This window comes from Protopterus annectens, chromosome 4.part1 (assembly GCF_019279795.1).
Source record: "Protopterus annectens isolate FY-2018-M chromosome 4.part1, PAN1.0, whole genome shotgun sequence".
Lineage (NCBI taxonomy): Eukaryota > Metazoa > Chordata > Ceratodontiformes > Protopteridae > Protopterus > Protopterus annectens.
The window spans coordinates 900,511,044-900,531,537 of NC_056734.1; positions in this window are offsets into that span (position 1 = coordinate 900,511,044).

Genomic DNA, 20,494 nt, shown 5'->3' on the forward strand with positions numbered 1-20,494 from the left:
TGCCTCAAGTGAGTGCATTTTGAGGTTTAGACTTTAGCACTGAGTAGCATTACCCTCAGATTTTGCTTGCTTATACCTGCTACGGTGGTGAGTTTGTCATTTGAACCTTGCCTAAAAAGCCACTATAAAGGTGGCAGGAGCCTTAGTCAGTATCTGGAATCACACGGGTGACAGGTGCAGGCCATCTCTGGCAAAGCATCGTGGTCTGTCGGTCATGTCGTCCCAGCAGACAGACACTATCACCTTAGAATGACACCAGAAGCTTAGCCAATTGTTGAAGTCAATCATTTTGTCCTTGTATTGTGGTATCACTCTGAGTGATGGCAGGATGCTACTCAGGGCTAGGGTCACACCTGCCTGGGCTACATGATCTCAGAGATCATCTATGTCTCTTTTCATGTAGTCCAGGAAGGTATGTCTCAGGTCATTCACACCAACATGGACAATGACAGAGTCATATTTGTACTTGTTTTGGAGTGACCTGAGTGCTTGCATTATGTGGTAGATCCTGGCACCTAACAGGCAGCAGGCAATAACTTTCCCCTTGTTTAGCCTCGTAAGTTGAACATCAGTGTGCTTGACTATGGAGTCACTTATGACTAGTGTGTTGGGTATGTTGTTTTGCCTTATGGGCTGAGGTTGAGTGGCACACTGATTTTGTGGGCTATGTGTCATTTGGGTAGTGTTGGGGGGTGGAGGTTGCTTGTGTTTCAGCTTTGGAGGTCTCTGTTTTTTGGGCAGATTTTTATTGAGAGCCTCCATGAATGTAGGTGTGTGTTTTGTGTTACTATGTGTGGGTTTAGGTGGTGTAGGTTTTGATGGACTATGTGTTGAGTGTGGTGTGGTGCAGGTGTTTACCTTTTCCTCTTGACTGTCTAGTACAGTCTTGGCTGGAGAGAGCTTGGCTTCCAGTTTGGCTATATAAGTGCATCTCTCACAGGTTGTAGTGTTGGGTGGTAGGAGGAGAGAGTTGTCAGTGTACATGAGGCAATTGCTACATTGCCCCAAGATGCCCAGATTTATCAGGTGGACAGGGAAAAATACCAGGAGCTGACCCTTAGACATGCCTGGATAGATGCTTATTAATTTAAGTACTAAAAACTGTTTTCCTCCTAACAAGTGAAGAAAGTTGAGTGCTGCAGTAATTTGTAGAGTATTTAGCGCTTGCAACAAGTTTTGAACAAGTGCTGAGCACAAGGAAACAGTTTTGAGTGCTAAAACTAGAAAACTGGCTAGTTCTATGGGAAAATTAGAAGAGCAGACTTTCTGGCACCAGAAATAGTTTAACCCTAGTTAAACAGCGCTGAGTGATGCACAAAACTGCACAAACATGGCTTTTTAAACAGAACGATGAAAGGGATAGAAATAGCCCAAAATGGCTGATCAAAGCTCACCACTCTCACTGATGAACAAAGAAGCTTTCTTCTGTCTTAGTAAGATCTGGGCAACATAGAAACTACAAAACAGCCCAGAATTCAGTAAAATCTGAAAACCAGATTTTACTGGTTATAGAAAGGTGGGAAATAAGTAGAGAGAGAGGATGTTTTTGTTTTGTTTTGTTTTGTTTTTTTTTCAAAAATTAAAACAGATACAGTAAAACAAATACTTTTCAAGCAGAAAAATGGGCTATTGCACTTGAGTGTGTAGCCCTCAACAGTTCAACAGCTGAAAAACACTTAAAAATTATCAGTTAAAGTGCAAACAATATCAGAATTCAAAAACAGTTCAAATAAGTTGCAAAGTTAATAAAAAAACTCTTGGAATAGTGTGGCTAGGGAAAACAAGTAAAAAAAGGCAAAATGAGGTACTTAATCCACTCAGAGTCTCCCTTTTCTCTCCCTGCTGCTGTAGAACTCCACAGGACACACAGGCAGGATCTTGCTGAGGTAATACAAGCACAAAAAATGCACAAACATGGATTTTACACAGAAAGATGAAAGGGATAGAAATAGCCCAAAATGGCCAATAAAGCTACAGATTATGAGCTGAAACCACTCCTCCAGTGACAGATAGGCTGCTCAAAGCTCACCACTCTCACTGATGAACAGAGAAGCTTCCTTCCATCTTAGTAAGGTCTGGGCAACACAGAAACTACAAAACAGCGCAGAATTCAGCATAATCTGAAAACAAGACTCTACTGGTTATAGAAAGGTGGGAAATGAGAAGAGAGATAGGATTTTTTGGGGTTTTTTTTTCAAAAATTAAAACAGATACAGTAAAACAAATACTTTTAAAGCAGAAAAATGTGTATTGCACTTGAGTGTGTAGCCCTCAACACTTCAACAGTTGAAAAACACTTACAAACAACCAGTTAAAGTGCAAACAGTATCAGAATTAAAAAAAAAAACAATTCAAATAAATTACAAAGTTAATAAAAAATGCTTGGAATAGTACGGCTAGTGAAAATAAGCAATATAAAGCAAGGCAGAAGTACTTAATCCACTCAAAGTTTCCCTATATATATATATATATATATATATATATATATATATATATGTATATATATATATATATATACACATATATATATATATATATATATATATATACCAATTAATGTAATTTGTTTCAGAGAGAGAAAGCCATTTATTAATTATATTTTCTTTTCTAACAAAACTATTTGCTCTCTGATTAACAGCTTTTATTACCTTTATTATTTTTTCTTAATTATCCATTATTTGTGGTCTGTGTGATAAAGGCAAATTGTCTTTTTTCTCTGAAGTAAGCAGAAAATAATTTTGAGTTTTCAACTATCTATGCATTTCATTCCTTCAGAACTTTTTCATTATTTCCAGGCAAGGATTTCCATCTTCCTATAGAAGTCCCAAGATTCTCAAAGACACTTTAATTTATTCTAGAGTATCAAAACATGCAATTGTAGTAGGCTGAGTCTATTTCTTATGAATTTTGATACTACTTGGACAAACAAGAAACTATGTATTTCTAAGTATTTTTCTACATGGTATGTTTCAAAACTGAGATTTTGTAATTTTGCATCTTTTTTTATTATATTTCCTATATCCAGTTAATTTGAATGCACAATTTAACACTCTGAAATATTTTCAGCAGTAAATGTCTGGGAGAAAAGACTATCAGTAAGCAGGTATATTTCTCGTTGCAACTATCCTTGGAAATGGACCAGTTTTAATGCTATTTTTATATATACAGGAACACTGCAATAATCAAACAGAATTCTTAAAAAAACATAACTTAGCGATAAGAAACTAAAATAAAGGGCACTGATAACTTTTTAATGACAACAATTGGAGATTAAAACAGAAATATGTACAAACTGAATTTCTATTGAAATGATGGTTGGTTGTCTCAGTGAGCTAGGTAACAGAAAAAAAAACAGAGGAGAAACTATTTGAGAATTTATAGAACATCTTGGGGAATTCAGGGCAATAATATAATTAATCTCTTACACATTTGGCTTCTCAATACTTAAATTTACAGGTGGAAACGTTTTGAGACAGAGGGTATACAGCATTGGCAAAACATCCATAAAGTTGAGATCTCGATGATTGATGATTTTATTATTTATTTATTTATTTATTTATTTATTTCACATTTGTTAAACGGGTTAGTCCAACTGGGTAAGAAATTACTCATTTTCAGTGGAGACCCGAGGGGAAAAGCCCCGAACAAAATTTTTAAATTTAAGTCCTACCTTGACAAAGATTTGATTCTAAAACTTGCTTGGTCAAAAACCCACTGTTAACACTTGTGATTAAAAAAAAAAATCAGATTTGATAATGACTTGTCTACTGTGACTATGTATACATTTACATTTACATTTACATGTCATAGGTGATTCTATTTTGAGACACACAGATGTCCCACTCACCAGGCTGGACAAGGAAAAAGTTGCATTCAGCTCTCTGTTGGGTACCAGGATCCATCAGATCACACATGCACTCAAGTCTCTCAACAACAAGTCCAGTTATGACTTAATCATAGTTCATGTTGATGTGCAGGACTTGAGGCATATCATGTCTCAATGGAGTGTATGATGAGAGACATGACTGAGCTCTATGAATATGTGTCCCAGGCAGGTATGTCCCTAGCCTTGAGCAGCATTATACACTCACCTAGCCTGATACCACAGTATAAACAAAAAAGATTGACTTCAACAATTGGCTTAGTTTCTGGTGTCATTGTAAGGGGATCCAGTTCCTGTCAGCCTTTGATGACATGGCTGACAGACCACCCTTTTTTGTCAGAGATGGTCTTCAACTGTCACCTCTAGGCTTCAAGTTACTGGCTGAGGCATTTGCCTCCACCATAGTGCCTTTTAGGCAAAATCTCACAAACAAAATTTCCAACATAAAAATATTACTCACAAATAATTTAAAGGATATGCTGCTAAACTCTAGGAGTTTAAATCAGAAATTGCACTCTCTGGAAGCACTCCTCTCCCTGGAGGATGTTGATGTCTGTGCAGTCACAGAAGCTTGGTTCAAGACCACAGAGAGTACATAAGCTTTACAAGGCTACAATGCCTTCCACACTTTCAGACAGCAGAATGAACTTGTGAGAACCAATGGAGGATCAAAGATAAATACATCTGTAGACTGGTTAGACAGGAAAACTCCATAGAGTTACTCCAGGTTCAACTAACTGTGGTTAAACAACCCTTTTCAAGTCATTATTAGCTATGTGTCCCCTTCAATGTCCCAAGATACCCACTCTGCTTATTTGGACCTACTTGAATCACTCAAATTACAACCAAACAATCTAGCCATGAGCAATTTTAACTATCCCTCCATTGACTGGGAAATTTAAGCAAGTACCAACATGCTCACACAAAGGTTCCTGGACTTTGTTAACACTAATGCCCTGGAAAAAATAGTATGCAACTCCACAAGGGGCTCACATATTCTTGTCCTGGTCATCACCAACATGGGTGACCACTGCACCAACACAAGTATAGGACACTCACTGGTTAAATCTGATCACAAATCAGTCACATTTAAAGTAGCTATAACACCTGAACCCCTGTTAGGTAAAATCAGGCTAAACATTTTTAACAAAGCTAATTATACTCTTCTAAGGGATGTCATAAATAATTTCCAATCCACAGACGGTATTCACAACTATACTAAGATATACACAAGTGCCCTGTACAAACACTTATACAAATGTATTGACAAAGCTATACCCAATAGGATCAGAACAAGATCCTGAAGAGAAAACAAGCTTCAATGCTGGACATCTAGTATTAACAACTTATACAACAAGAGGAAGAAGTTGCTGTCTAAGAATTAAAAAGAGAGATCTCAGCACTGGAAGAATTCCCTCCTTTGCTTGAACAAACAAATAAGACAACTTGTAAAATCCTGTAAGGGCAACTTAAAAAGAAATAATTCTTCAGCTATATCTGTAACCTAAAAAGTAAGATCCAGATGTGTGCTGAACTAGTTGTAAATGTCATCACACACACTGATCCTGTAAAAATAGCTAACCTATTAGCAGGCAGGTTTGGTGAAAATTTCATCCCCGTCCCCTCCAAACATTCCACAAAGCATTCCATCTATGTCTCCCCCACCTTGCATCTCCAAAGAGCAAGTCATTAATACTGTCTCCAAGGCCAAAAACACAGCCTCATTTGGACCGGAATGGCATTCCAGGTTGCATTTTAAATGGTGTAAAACATAAATTATCAACTCCATTAGGTAGTCTCTTCAACCACAGCCTGAGTAGTGGTTTTGTCCCTGCTGAATGGAAACAGCAAACGTTACCCGCCTTCAAAAAGGGGGTAGAGCAACACACTCTGGGAACTACAGACTCAGAAGCTTAACTGGCCTTAATCTGTAAGTCCATGAAATGACTCATTATGGACCTTCTAAATAAGGATATAGGTGATTTCCAAAACCTTGATCCAGCACAGTTTGGTTTTGTCAAAGGCAGATCATGACTGTTAAACCTGGTGAACTGCTTCAAAAACATCAGCAAAGCCACAGACAAAGGCAAATCTGTGCATACAGCCTACCTTGACTTAGCCAAGGCATTTCAACACAATCCCACATTCAAGCATCATTAAAAAATCACCCACTTGAATGACAATCCTTATGTGATCAGGTGGGTTGCTAACTGGGTCAATGACAAAATCCACATAGTCAAAGTTGGTGCCTTTACCTTAACCAGCAGACCTGTCACCAGGTAAGTAACTGCTCGGCCAACCTGAACAAGAAATGAAAACCAAGCAAACTAAACCCACCTAGGGGGGCTTCATCCCCCACACCCCCCAACTAAATATGCAAACTTTGAGATTGCACTACCATGGGGCTAAGTGGCAAAGTTCAACATGGTGGCCGAGTGGTTACTTACCTGGAGTGAAAAGTCTGTGTTTTGGTGTCGTCTGCCTTTTTGTCTCAGCATCTTAAAAGTTGGGTAAGTGAAAGTTTGGGTTTCTGAAGGGGACCTATATATATATATATATATATATATATATATATATATATATATATATATATATATATATATATATATATATAGAAATATATATATATATATATATATATATATATATATATATATATCTGTATTATATACAGAGAAGTAGACCCATGTATGTGTGTGTGTGTGTGTGTGTGTGTGTGTGTGTGTGTGTGTGTGTATATATATACTGACATAAAACAGTGTCATTTCTTCTAAACCCTATGCCATTCTAAAATGCTGAGTACAGAAAAAAACGCACCAGTGTGGAAACACAACAGTCACAGTTCAAAATATCCAAAGGTAAAGTAGGTAAAAAACTGCAGACAGCAGGTAAAATAAATCCAAGTTTAATGCATTATTTTACCTGCTGACTGCTGTGTTTCCACACTGATGCTTTTTTTTTTCTATACTCAGTTTTGGTTCCTTGCTACTATTGTGATTTGTCTGCTGGTGGAATGTTTGTGTTTTATGCATTCTAAAATGTTATTATTAAACATAATTGTTCTAATTTGATTTAAGATATTATAAAAATATATTCAGGCTAGAATCAAAACAGATTAGATTAAAATAACATAATATAATATAGGATAACATAATGCATATAAAGTTAAAACACAAGTTTCCATTATAGTACAACGCAAGAAGCCCAGACAGAGTGAGTCTCTACAGCTTATTTTATTAAGTTTTCCTCTTAGTTAAGCTTGCAATCCTCTTGTGAAATTTCCTTGATAAACATAATATTGTCTCAAAATGCCTTAAAAGCCTAACCTGTCTTCTGTTTTTCATAGGTTCCTAGGTAAGTACTAGGCAAGCTGCCCTTGTAGGCCATTTTAGTCTAGTTAATTTCCCTTTTTGTACTTGAAATCTCATTTGGTTATAAACTGGCCTTAACTATCCATGGGCAATAATTAGATATGAGTCATACCATAGGTAATTTGAGGAGACCCGTGCATGGGATAAAGAATTTAGGAGCTGCCCATGTCTATTAGTAGTACAAGGGGCAGTCCTGGGGTAGATTTTCTGTTTCCCATCCATAGATGCAAGTTGTACTTAAATATAGACAGGGACAAACTTTGTTTTATGTGTATGGGAAGTCTTTTCCACAGCTGCAGTGTCCAGTGCGAGATATACCTGTCCTCCAAAACATTCTATTGATGTTGCAGAAGAAGTTTAAATTCCTAGACTGAGTATTTCTGATGCCATTTGACTTGCTGATGTCCAGTAAATATATCAGTAATGGGATGGAGAATACCTTATATGCTAGAAGATGGTCGCCAGTTAGCAGCCTGTAAAATACCGAATGCAGTGACAGGGCTTTGAGTCTGTCTGTGTAGGACATGCTGTTTAGGTCTTGTATCCTTTGAGTAAGATATTTCTGTGGGCATTCCATTTGTTGCATGTGCCTAGACAGATACATGCCAAAGGGAGCATTTTATTCAATGACTAGCCTAATGAGGTCTGAGTAAGGGGGGACAATGACAGCCCTAGATCTAGACACAAACCCAGGTTTTTAAGTTGTGCAATATAGAAGAAATTTCTTACAAAAATAGACACATGTTGGTCAAAAGTTAGGTCACTGTCTCCAAAAGTTCCCAAGTCCCAAAGAATTGGGTCAACTCGTAGGGGCATATTCTTAATACAGTAGTTCCCTAGGGTAAATAGCTTCCCTAAGGATATAATAATATATTTTTTGGCATTTAGTTTCAGTCCATGACTTTGTCACCAGTTATTTATTTGAGACAAACCTTCTTGCAGGATGGCTTAGGCATCTGGGGATTCAATGACTGCTCCTAGCTTGCAGTCATCTGCAAATTTAGTTAGCCCTTTGCTATTGACTTTTATTACAGAAAAATAGATGCCAAACAGGAAAAGTCCCAGCACAAAATCCCACGGAACTCTACTGGTGACTGGTCTCTTTGTGGTGGTAACTTCTCCTGTTTCTACTATCTACACCCTATATGCAAGCCGGCTGGCAATCTAGCAGGTGACATAGGGGTTTATACCCAGTTTATTTAGCTTTTCTACTATGCTTGAGTGGGCATATGTTTTAATCAGCTATTTCATATAGTAAATACTAAAGATGTTCACGTTATTACTGCAACACATGCTATCTATTGTCCGCCAGTCCTAAAACAGAACCTCTTATGAAACACTTCTTTATTCGTTGTTATAATCCCATATATGCAAGAGGTTGCGATCATTACATAAAGAAAAATCCTTCTGGTCAATTTAATTTAGTAACTTCAACTAACTATACATATACGAAAAACTGTGCTAATGTGGAATTTTGCAAACAATACATTTGATTAGTTGTTTACCATAGAGGGGACTATATGAATCATGCTTTCTTTACTTTTAGACTAAACTAATGAGCAAAAATAAATGAATAATTCTTCTTCTTATGTTAGAAACATGTTCACTTATTTTCTGTCACTGAGCATCTGATAAAAGTGTTGAGTATATGGCTTCACACATGTCAATGCTATTGCTTTTCTTGTATTAGGAGACTGTTATGCAAAGCATGAATTTGGAAACTATATTCTTTTGCTGTGAGACGATCATTTGGACCTAGATGTAAATTGTGAGTTACATTGTCAAGATTTCTCTCTTTGTTCATCAGTGATGTGAAATGTGAAGATTATTCTACGGCTGGATGACTTGGTGGCAATCTATGTTAGATGGATAAGAATTCCCTGCTAACTTGATACATTTTGAGCACTTTAGGCAGAAATTATTAAAGCTATAGGAGTGTGTGCAGAACAGAATTCAAATGGAGTTATAAAGAAAAAGCACAAGAGTCTGTCCATAGTTTTTGTTTGTGGAGTGAGCCTTATTCGTTTAGTAAAACTTAGTTATGTCACAGGATTTATTTAAAAATTTCAGGTGATAAGCCTTAATTTTATGTGTCATAACTTCAGTAATCATACTGAAACTCAAATTTTATATTCAATTCTGAAAGTGTCTAAGATGACAAGAAATCATCATGCTTATGGATCAAGCATGGACTAGACATATTCATCTTGTGGAGTATACTTAAAGGTTATTAGTATGGGATAAATGACATAGCCCATCATTCACTGCACAAAAGAGTAACACAGTCAGTGCAGGCAGTAACTCACAGTCCAGAAAAATAAACATAATGCAAAATGACCTCTTATAATACTAATAAGTAATTATGAGTTTAATGACATGATTGTGTAAGTGACTATCCTTAAAGAGACAGGTTTCCAGTAATTGTGAAAAAAAAAATAATATTTAATCATCGTACAGTATACAGTATTTTATAACTTGACAACGTTGTCATTGTTGTAACAATGTTATCACACTTAAATATGTGTTTCTGAATCAATGATTTTGTAAAATTGATGACATCTGATACATTATTTTACTAAGTGTATCTAAAAGCACTGATTGTAGGTAAAAAATGATTCAAGTTCAAATTAAAATATGATGACATGTGAATGGACTAATACAGGAACCCATCCATAAAAATGATAGTAGTTTTGTGTTGTGCCAATAATGTATTTGCGCTGCCATAATAGCTCCTTGAGAACATTTTAAAATTATGGCAGTCTAAAGAGTGCTTATACAATGCATTTTTTTCCATTTTTGTATTTAATATAGTAATTATGTTCATAAAGTCTCTTGCACAGGTATCTTTGGTTCCTTCCTACATAGTATGTTGAATAATATGAACAGATGGCCAAACAAACTACCTCTCTATGACAGTTGCCTTGTTTAAGTGTAATAACTAATTCATTAAATATGTAAATTACAAGTTAAAATGTACTTCCATGTCTATAAATAATGCACAATTGAGTCTATTTCATAACTCTGAAATGTTTTTTAATGTTTCTTGCAGTTTTATATATGAAACATGGGCTAGCCCTCATAATTTTAGTTACTGTGTCACTAGCTATAAATATAGCCCAGTTCTTTGTTACTATGTCTTTAACATACTTGCTTCGTGTGTTGTATTCTACCACCAATACTGTATCAAAGGACTTATGTACATTTTTTGCTCATGTTTCCTCTTCTAGTGTATAAATTTTCATAAGTCCTGTTTCAAAGACAACTGTCATAGCAGAGGCAGAGCATGGGAAAACAGATTTAATTACAAGGAGCTATTTTGGCAACTCAAACTTAATGCTTCCATCTCTCCTGGATTGAATGAAAATGTCTCTGTTGCTCCTGTTTTGAAGTCAAGGGTGGCCAGATTGTAAATACTTTATTAGCACAACACAAAACTACTAGAATTGTTATGACTGGGTTGCCTGTATTAGTCAAATCTTATTTCATCATATTTTAATTCTAATATTATTTTTATGTTTTACCTAAAATCAACACTTTTAGATAGTTTCTTGGGATGGGATCTATTTTATAAAACATTAATTCAGAAAAATGTATTTGAGTATGGTAATATTGTTTCAAAAAACAGCATTATCGACTTATATAAATACTCTATATTCCACTATGATTAAATACTTTTTAAAGTTTTGGTAATTATTGGGAACCTGTCCCTTTAAGGATAGTTAATTACACAATAATTTCATTAACTCATAATTGTTAGTATTTATAACAGGTCATTTGCATTTGTTTATTTGTTCTGATGAAGTCTCTTGTCATTATGAGATAAATGCACTAAAGTACATTTTATGTTTCTTCTATTAGAAGTGTGGACTGAGAGTTATTGCCTGTGTTGTCTGTGGCACTCTTTTGTGCAGCAAATGGTTGATTATAAGTTTGGTGCTATGCAACCATTATACTTTGAATATACATGGGATAATGTTAGGAAGGGGAGTGCAAGCCTGACTTATAAGGATATGTGAGAAATTAAGGCTAAGGCAGTGATATGTCTGTTAAAGGTAAGATGGAAAAGACAAGAGCAAGTAAGTCTAATCAAAGGGAAATGGATTCAAGCCTGGATTGCCCCATTTTATTTTATTTTTTATTAACTGGTGTTGAGCTCTGATCTCCATGGACCTTTTTTATACTCAGTCAGGAAGTGCTGTCTTGTTAAATTACTTGCTCAGAGTCTCACAGTTAGACAAGGAGGGGAGGTTGAGGTACTCAAAATGTGGACCATTGGACCAAAGAAAATAGTTTGTTAACAGATCCTTAATCCCCTACACCAAATCCATACCAAATAAGTGTCACAGTTATCAAAACCAACAGATGAGGCTGGCATATTGATAGATGATACCTCACCCTGGCTAGATAATTTAAAACAGGTGTAAAGTCAAACTTTGCTTGCTGGAGATGTGGTATCCATGAAACAATCAGTTTTCATGTGTTTTGGATGTGCCCATGTGTCCAGAGATTCCCCATATATGTACATGCTGAAAGTGTACTGGATGTTAAAAAGCATAATAAAATTGATTTATAGTATGGAATTGAAATAAAAGTATGAGTTACTTCATGAAGGTATGGAATACATTGAGTGTAAACACCTTGGAAACATTTTATATTCATTCAGTGACACAGATGAGCACGTCAATATTTCCCTGTTGGGACAATTTCTTTCTAAAATACAGAATTCAGTGACTGTTTTAAGTTTGATAATAGATATAAACTTGGTTCCTTCTATTTATCAGTAGCACCCCAAGCTGTGTGATTAGTGCACATTATTTTATTCTTGTTAATTCAATCTTGTTCCAAAACTGTGATGTTTTGTGTACTCTAGTCCGGTTTGAAGAATGTTAGCACAGCTTACTTTTAATTTTTCTATATTTTATAAACAAATGCAATTCATTTAAAAAAATAGGATCCACAGTGTTTCAGTTATATCACTCAATGTTTTATAAAATGGTAGCAGTTACTAATGAAACTGGGATTGTTCTTTTTAAATTCATGCCTATAGAAAGCTTAACCCATTGCTTTCTATAAAAGTATAGTTATCAGGAATGCAGATTGGATCTACATCCTATAAGATTACTTAGATCCTAACTTGAAATTTCTGTACACTTTTGTGGTAAGTATAATTTTCAGTGTTTTAAAAATATAATTCTTAAAGTTTTTGTATGATACATACCTAAAACTAAGATTGGAAGTGACATGTACAAGCTGACACGCATAGTAAAATGATCAGCATGGGATTTACAGAGCTGGCATTATTAAGCAACATTTATAAAAATTTATGAAACTTATGACATCATCCTATATTTACATTAATAATGCAAAAATGGAATGCCTTATCATATATAGCAGTGGGTGTTAGTAAAAATGCCATTATGTCATAGATTTCAATGTGAAGATATTCCGAGATATAAATGTTTGCTTGGTATTAGGAATATTAGCATAATGTTCATATATGCAATTGATATCATAAAAGCTTTGTGGCCTACAGGCAAACAAATCATTCAGTCTTATATATGTAAATGGACACAATGTTAACACTGACTCTTGTATGATTTTATGTTTTGTGGTTTTGTACAATAATATTCTTGTTCTGAACTATGAAAATGCTATGTGTGTATGACTTGCAAAGACTGTGCAATATCACACAATAGTGGTATGCTACCTCCTCTTTTAATATGTCATTTGAAAGCCTTTAGATGGACAATTGTCCTATCAAAACTGTAGCCTACCTTGTATGCTTAGAGAAATTTAACCACTTGTTTGACCACAAGGTTTTGGAAAATAAAATGTCATTTTCTTATACATCACGCTCCAGACCTTTTATACTAACACCAGTGCATAACCCACTGTCTACGAAAGAAATTCCTTATTTTACATGGTTTGGAACTCAATATAGTTTTATAAGCAATTGCAAATCATATGAGATGTGTTTTCAATAGAGGGACTTGAGGAAACATTTTCAGAAAGCAAGTGGGTTCCTTGCAGAGATTTAATAATTTGTTTGACCATAACATTAGTAAGATTTTGGAAACTAAAATGCCATTTTCATTCATACGTCTTTACTATTAAATCAGTATCACAGACCTTGTATACTAACACCGGTGCATAGCCCATTGTCAAGGAAAGAAAAGTCAACATAGTTTATAATCTGCCAAACCACTATGCCAATAGTACTACAAAACACCAAAAATGGATTACCTGCAGTAGCTGATTAGAACATGAACAACAGCAAAAAAAAAAAAAAAAAAAAAGAAATTAATGCATTCATCCTTCTTTTTTCAAGCAGAATTTCATCAGAAAATAAACCACTTTAAAATTATATAGCTTAAAATTAGATAATACTGTAGAACCAATCCGGAAACAATTAATTCTTGACATCACTTCCTTACTGGCACCATCTTAATAGACATTTAATATTCATGTAGTCATTTAAGCTAGGGGGTGTGTCTGCATTCAGTAAAAGCTGCCACCTTTATATCTTTATATTCAAGGCAAGCATTAATGTCTTCTATAAAATTAAAGACCTGCTCTAATACAATAAATCTAAATCCTACAAACAAATTATATTTCATACTGTGTTTTGCAAGAGCATTTTTACATGATTATTTTTGATGGCATTTTTATGTTCTCTAATATGATTGACCAATCTTCTTGTGGTCTTGCCTATGTAAAAACTACTACATGAAATGCATACCCCCAAATAAATTACATTTCTGGATTGGCAGTTAAAAAAACGTATTAATATTAATATTAAAATTACACGATGCACAATTAAAAAATCCTTGCAACAAATAATATTGTTAAAATGTGAACACCTGCCAAATTTCAATATGCCTCTATAGTTAACCTTCCTACACAAAATAACATTATCATTTGTTTCAAAATAGTGTTATAAATACTTAATTCTCTTATAACAAAACTCTATTCTATCACCTAAAATGTTTTTCAATTCCATGTCATCTTGTATGTTGTTGTTGTTGTTGTTTGTCTTTCGGCTTTTCCCGGTAAGGGTTCGCCACAGCTGAACTCCTATCTGCTAATGATTGGCAGTAGATTTTTATGAAATGCCGAGGTGCCTGCTCAACGCCCAACCTTTAACGAAGGCACACCCATTTACGCACACATGTCTTTCAAATGCTACCCAACCACGGGGAGGACATGCAGACTCCACACAGAAGGCACTCCCAAGCCCAGCCGAAAATCGAACGGGAGAACCTCTTGCTGTGAGGTAACAATGCTACCACACACACACAAATTATTGCTTAAAATATGCTGAATACCTGTCATTTTTGAAGAAATAGGTAAAGGAAACCTAAATTCATGTTGGCTATGACTCGAACATGCTTCAGATGAAAAAACAAATTTCAAAATAGGCTTATACTTACTATCTTTTGAAATTATCATATAATTCATAAGGTAATCCATAAATGCCTCAGGAATGTCTAAAATAAACTTTTGAGATACTGACATTCACTGGTAAACAACCCTGTGTCACTGATAATTTGTGACAGTCTTATATATTGAACTTTAACTATATTCCTCTTCATGAAGGTGGGATGTTGTCTATGAAAATCTATATAATTATTTCAAAAAGTTTTCTTCCTCCTAAAAATGTTAGAAATAAAGATACGGTTTACCAGATCCATTCATAAATCTATATCTAAAAATTGTACATGTTGGCCAACTTGGGACAATGAAAAATTAAGAAAATTAGTGCTTTGATTTAACTCACACTAGAAAATGTTCAACTCATCCTCAGAACCCTGCCAAGTGAAGAAAGCATCATCAATAAAATGTTTAAATAATCTAGTTTTGGAAAACCCTTTCAACTTGACCAGAATATCTGTTTCCCATGCTCTTAAAATTTGCATACATTGGGGCTAATTTAACTCCCATACCAAAGCCACTTTTTTGATGATAAATGGTATTATTAAGAGTAATAAAAAAAATTCTAACACTAACTCAATCAATATACAATAGTATCAACCTTAGATGGATGAACTATAGTGTGATGGCTCAATTACTGTCTTTATAATTCTATACCTGGTTCATGGGGTATACTTGTATATAAAGATTCCACATCAAGTGTAACTAACACCTCCCCCTCCTCCAGTTTACATGATTACATGAGTAGTAAATGTGTATTAAGATGGTGACGGTAAGGAACTGATGTCAAGTATTAATTGTTTTCAGATTGGTTGTGTAGTTTTATTTAAGCTGTATAATTTTAAAGTGGTTTATTTTCTGATGAAGTTCTGTTGGAAAAAAGAAAGAGAAAAGCACAAAAATAGTTTATAATCTAATGCAAATTATATGTGGTTTGTTTTTAATAGAAGGATTTGGGGAAACACTTTCAGGAAGCAAGTGGTTTCCTTGCATAAAGGACTTGATAAATTAGCTTCCTGCTGCTTAGAATTGAATTAGCCTACATTTCCTGTGTTTAATAGACAGAGCTTGCAGACTAAATTTATATTATATTCATTTTTTATTACTTTATTTAAGAACTGTGAAGACTTGCTACATTTTAATGTTTCTTATTTTTGCAGGCATATATTCAAGAGGCCCCTTCATATTGCTTAACACAGCTTTAACTCAGGGTACAGTATTTTGACTTCATAGCCATTTTTTATAATCTGAAAAGCATAAGAGGATAAATACTTTCAGTGCAGTATGGTCTTTTCACTAGAAGTAATTGTATGCGTTCTTGCACAGAAATTATTTAGAATGTATTTGGATAGTTTCAAATGCATAAAATGGAATGCTGTGTTTCACTGGTAAAAATGAATATATGATCCATGAATGAGGCAAATATATCCATAACAAAAGGATGATAAAAACATACCTTTGGCCTTCAGTGCAGTTGAAAGTTTCTATCTTGTAAGTAGTTGTGACTTTTTACTAATAACTACCTGAACCTGTAGCTCTCAATGTCGTCCCAATTGGTATATGTGGTACTTAGCAAAGTATAGTACTAGAAGCAGTGAGTGCAGATTTATTCAAAATGCAACAGCAGGGTAAATTATAGGTTTCACATATGCAGGGCGTGTTCTTTCATTTTGGATCTTCTGAGATTTACAAAGAAAACAAGATGCTGAAATGGAATTAAAAGATGAAGTGCTGTATTTGATGACTACCTTTCCATTCAATTGCAAAATGCTAACTATATATATTATATCTGAGAATAATGGCAATGCCTTCATAATACTAATACGATGTATGACAATTAGTAGACTCCTTCAAAATTCTCTAATTATTTAATTATGAGTTATTTGTTACTGCTTGTTTAAAAGTACAGTTAACACAGATTTATTTTGCAGGTCAGATGAAAGGGAAAAAGATTATAGACTTGCTTTTAATGTGTGTATGAAGATACATGATCTGAAAATAAAGTACTTGACAAACATTTGCAATCCACTTTAAGAACATTTTGAAGTTACTCCTTAGAGTTTTTCATTCATTACCAAATCATAACTGCAATTTATTTATACATTTGAAACAAAATAACATCATGTATTCTCCAAAATAAATAAGCAAATAAACATTTCATGTGCATACCAGTATTCAGGTGATATTTTTGCTTAATTTCAAAACATTTTAATTAATTGAACTTAAAAATATTCATTTTCTTTTGAAGATTGATTTTTAAAGTTGTTTTACAGATTTTGTTTCAGTGTGGAAAATCCATACTGGAAGTGAATTACTAATCAAAGTATGTTTGAGGAAACTAGTTGGCATAATGGTTAAGGTCTTCTCATCCCATACACAAAGTACAAGGTTCATTCCTGACCTCTGACCAATGCCTGTTTGGAGATTACATGTTCTCCCTGTGTCTCTGTGGGTTTTGTCTCACCTCAAAGAAAAAAAATAAATAAACATGCTGAGTTTCCATCTAAAACTCACCTAAGAATGGAGCTGTGGCCAGGATGCCCTATGGGGGGAGATTTGTATAGACCAGCTGCTTTGGGCATTTACTGTGCTGTTCAACATCCCCTAGACAGGAGAACATAGATCACAGACTGTGCAGTGTGGCAGGGTAGCCAACTGACAGTGGAAAGTATGGCTCTAGGTGATTTAAAGTATGTATGTCCTTTCACAAAGCATAGATAGGTTGTTTTTTTGTTTTGTTTTTTATAACCAACTGCTTGTTAAAGATTTTATTGGGGAATTCTCACCTAAAAGCATAGCATGTGATTTAAGAGTTACATTTAAAATACAATAAAACATATAAAATGGACAGTATATTATTGAACAGACATGATAAATGAATACAATGCTGCAAGCAAATGGCTGAAAAATCCAGTGCAGAAAAAGAGATAAAGTCACCTTATAATGATACTTATGGAAAGTATATATATATATATATATATATATATATATATATATATATATATATATATATATATATATATATACCTTTCCTGATGAATATATTTCTATTATCATGACTGTATGCTTTTCATATAACACAGGCAGAAAGCTATTTACTAGTTACTATATACTAGCAGAATAAGAAATGATTTAATGTATGTCAAAATGCTTCTTTCTTTTAAGAAATATAAGTCCATGTAGTGTATAATCAAAGAATGGATCCTATTTAACTTCATTATAACATTTGTCATGTTTCACTTCAATAAAGAGACAACACACCAACATGGACCTTTGACAACCATTTATTGAAACCATAAACAACATTACTATTTGCATGATAACTTTAATCTTTATTGAATTATTTAATTCTGTTTGTAATCACAAGAAAACATCCTTCAACCATTCATCACGGCAGAGTACCTCCACTCACCCTGACCGAATAAGAAGCATACTCTGCCTCGCTCGGTTATTCTTAAAGATCAAACAGCGTCCAACTGCTCACATTCACCCCCAAACTTCCTTACACCAAACAAAAGACCAAAGGGGGAACAGAAGAGGGACAAGCCTGACCCTCTTCTCCGCCTAAGCACTGCTTGACTCAGAAATCAGTTATACCTACTCAAGAAAAAAGAGGGAGGGATGGGAGGATAACAAAATCAAACCAAAATGTGCTGTCTAAACCAACTACCCACACTAGTTTCAGCCCCAACCTCCCCTACCTCACTTCTTCCTTCACTAAATTAACCCTTCCCTATCTAGTCTTAACTCATACTAAGTTTACAATCCCTTCTTAATCCCTTCTCCAACCCCAGCTTATCCTTGTCCCCCTTAATCACCTGCCGTCAAACATCAAAGATGTCCCATGACAAATTGGTTTGTAACCAGACCTCATTTGTCTCATTTCACTTCAATAAAGAGACAAGACACCAACATGGACCAATGATGACCTTTTATTGAATCCATAAACAACATATCTTATTGCAGCATAACTTTATTCTTTATTGCATCATTTCAATTTGTTTGTTAATCACAAGAAAACATCCTTTAACCATTCATCAGGGCAGTGTACCTCTGCTCACCTGCCTGAATAAGCAGTGTATTCGCCCCAGCTCATTTATTCTTAAACATCATGCAGTGCACAACTGCTAATTTTCAAACCAAAATCCTTACATCCAACCAAATACCACTTGGAAAGCAGGGTCGAACCACTCACTTTCACCCCTAAACTTCCTTACACCAAACAAAACACCAGAGGAGGAACAAAAGAGGGATAACCCTGCCCGTCTTCTCCACCCACCAGTCTGCCCGAGAACCTCACCTAATACCAGCTTTCCACCAAATCCTCCAAAATAAACCTAAGTTCAAGTAAAACAAATCTAATCCAAAATCATTCAAGTGCACCCCATCCTGTCTGAAGCACATGGGATCGCTGTCAGCAAACTCCTTGTGCTCTTGCATCTGAATGTCCACTACCCCCAGCTGCCTCATCAACCTAATGTTAACAAATTGCTGTGCCTGCTCTTCTGACATAAAACTGTTAACATGCCTCCAAAACAGATGAGGTATTATCTTGGACCACACAATACACATGCTTGGATACAACTTCTCTGAAGTAATGAAATTACATCCTCCAAAACCAGTGACCTCAACAACTCAGACACTCTGAAACTCCAAAAATATATCCATAAGATCAATGTCACCCATAAAACATAATCAACAGAATCCCCACTTAACACAAAGCTAGGCCCCATAATAAAACAAAATCACACCAAAATGTGCTCTCTAAGCCAACTACCCACACATAAAACTAGTCTCAGCCCTATCCTACCCCTACCTCACCTCCACCTTCCTTCCTTCACTAAATTAATCCTTCCTTACCCAGTCTTAACTCATACTAAGCTTACAAATCCCTTCTTAATCCCTTCTCCAACCTCAGCCTTTCCCCCTCCCCCTTACTCCCCTGCCTTCAAACATCAAAAGTGTCCCATGACAAATTGGTTTAGGCCTAAACCTCATATGCTAAACAGCTTCACTTGAAAAATAAAATTTACAGGAGGTTTTAAATACAATTAGAAAACGGATATAGCTGCAGGTTTTTCAAAAATATTAATATAACTGTCTCTGTAACCAAACTTTGATAACATATTCTGTAAGCTATGAATGCACAAAAAACAATATGAGAAATCATCAGCTGTAGAATAAAATTACAAAACATTTTCCATTTTCACGTACTTTCCGGGAAGGGTCTGGGTTCACACTCCTGATAACTATATTTTCTAACTCCAAGGTCACTACATGTCACAGTAAAGACCATACTCTGAGGTGGTACAACCTCTTCCTTAATGTATCTACCCCAAATTTCTTATTAAACTCATATCATTCTGGGAACATATTACATTTGGAATTACAAGAAGAATTCATAATAACAGTATCAATGTACCATTGTTAGGTTATTGCAAGATGAGACCCCCCCAATATTTATTTTGCAGATAACTGAAAAATATTTTTAGATCTCATCAGCAGTAAGTCATCCAGTACATGTCTATAAATGCTCTTTATTATTTCAAGACATTCATGGAGCTGCATTTACTCATACTGAGTTCAGACTTTTTTCCCAATGCCAAATTATCTGTTATGTCCATTTTTCTGAAAACATGAATATTGGAGCCACATATTAGCTATACATCAGCCTATACTCTAATGTGGAATATTATATTAAACAGGAAATGCTGTATAGGTTCATAGGTTCATAGGTGTGTACTAGGCTAATGACCCTGGAGCCTTTACAAGCCTAGCCAATAGAAGTGCCCTGGCATCGTGCCACCTG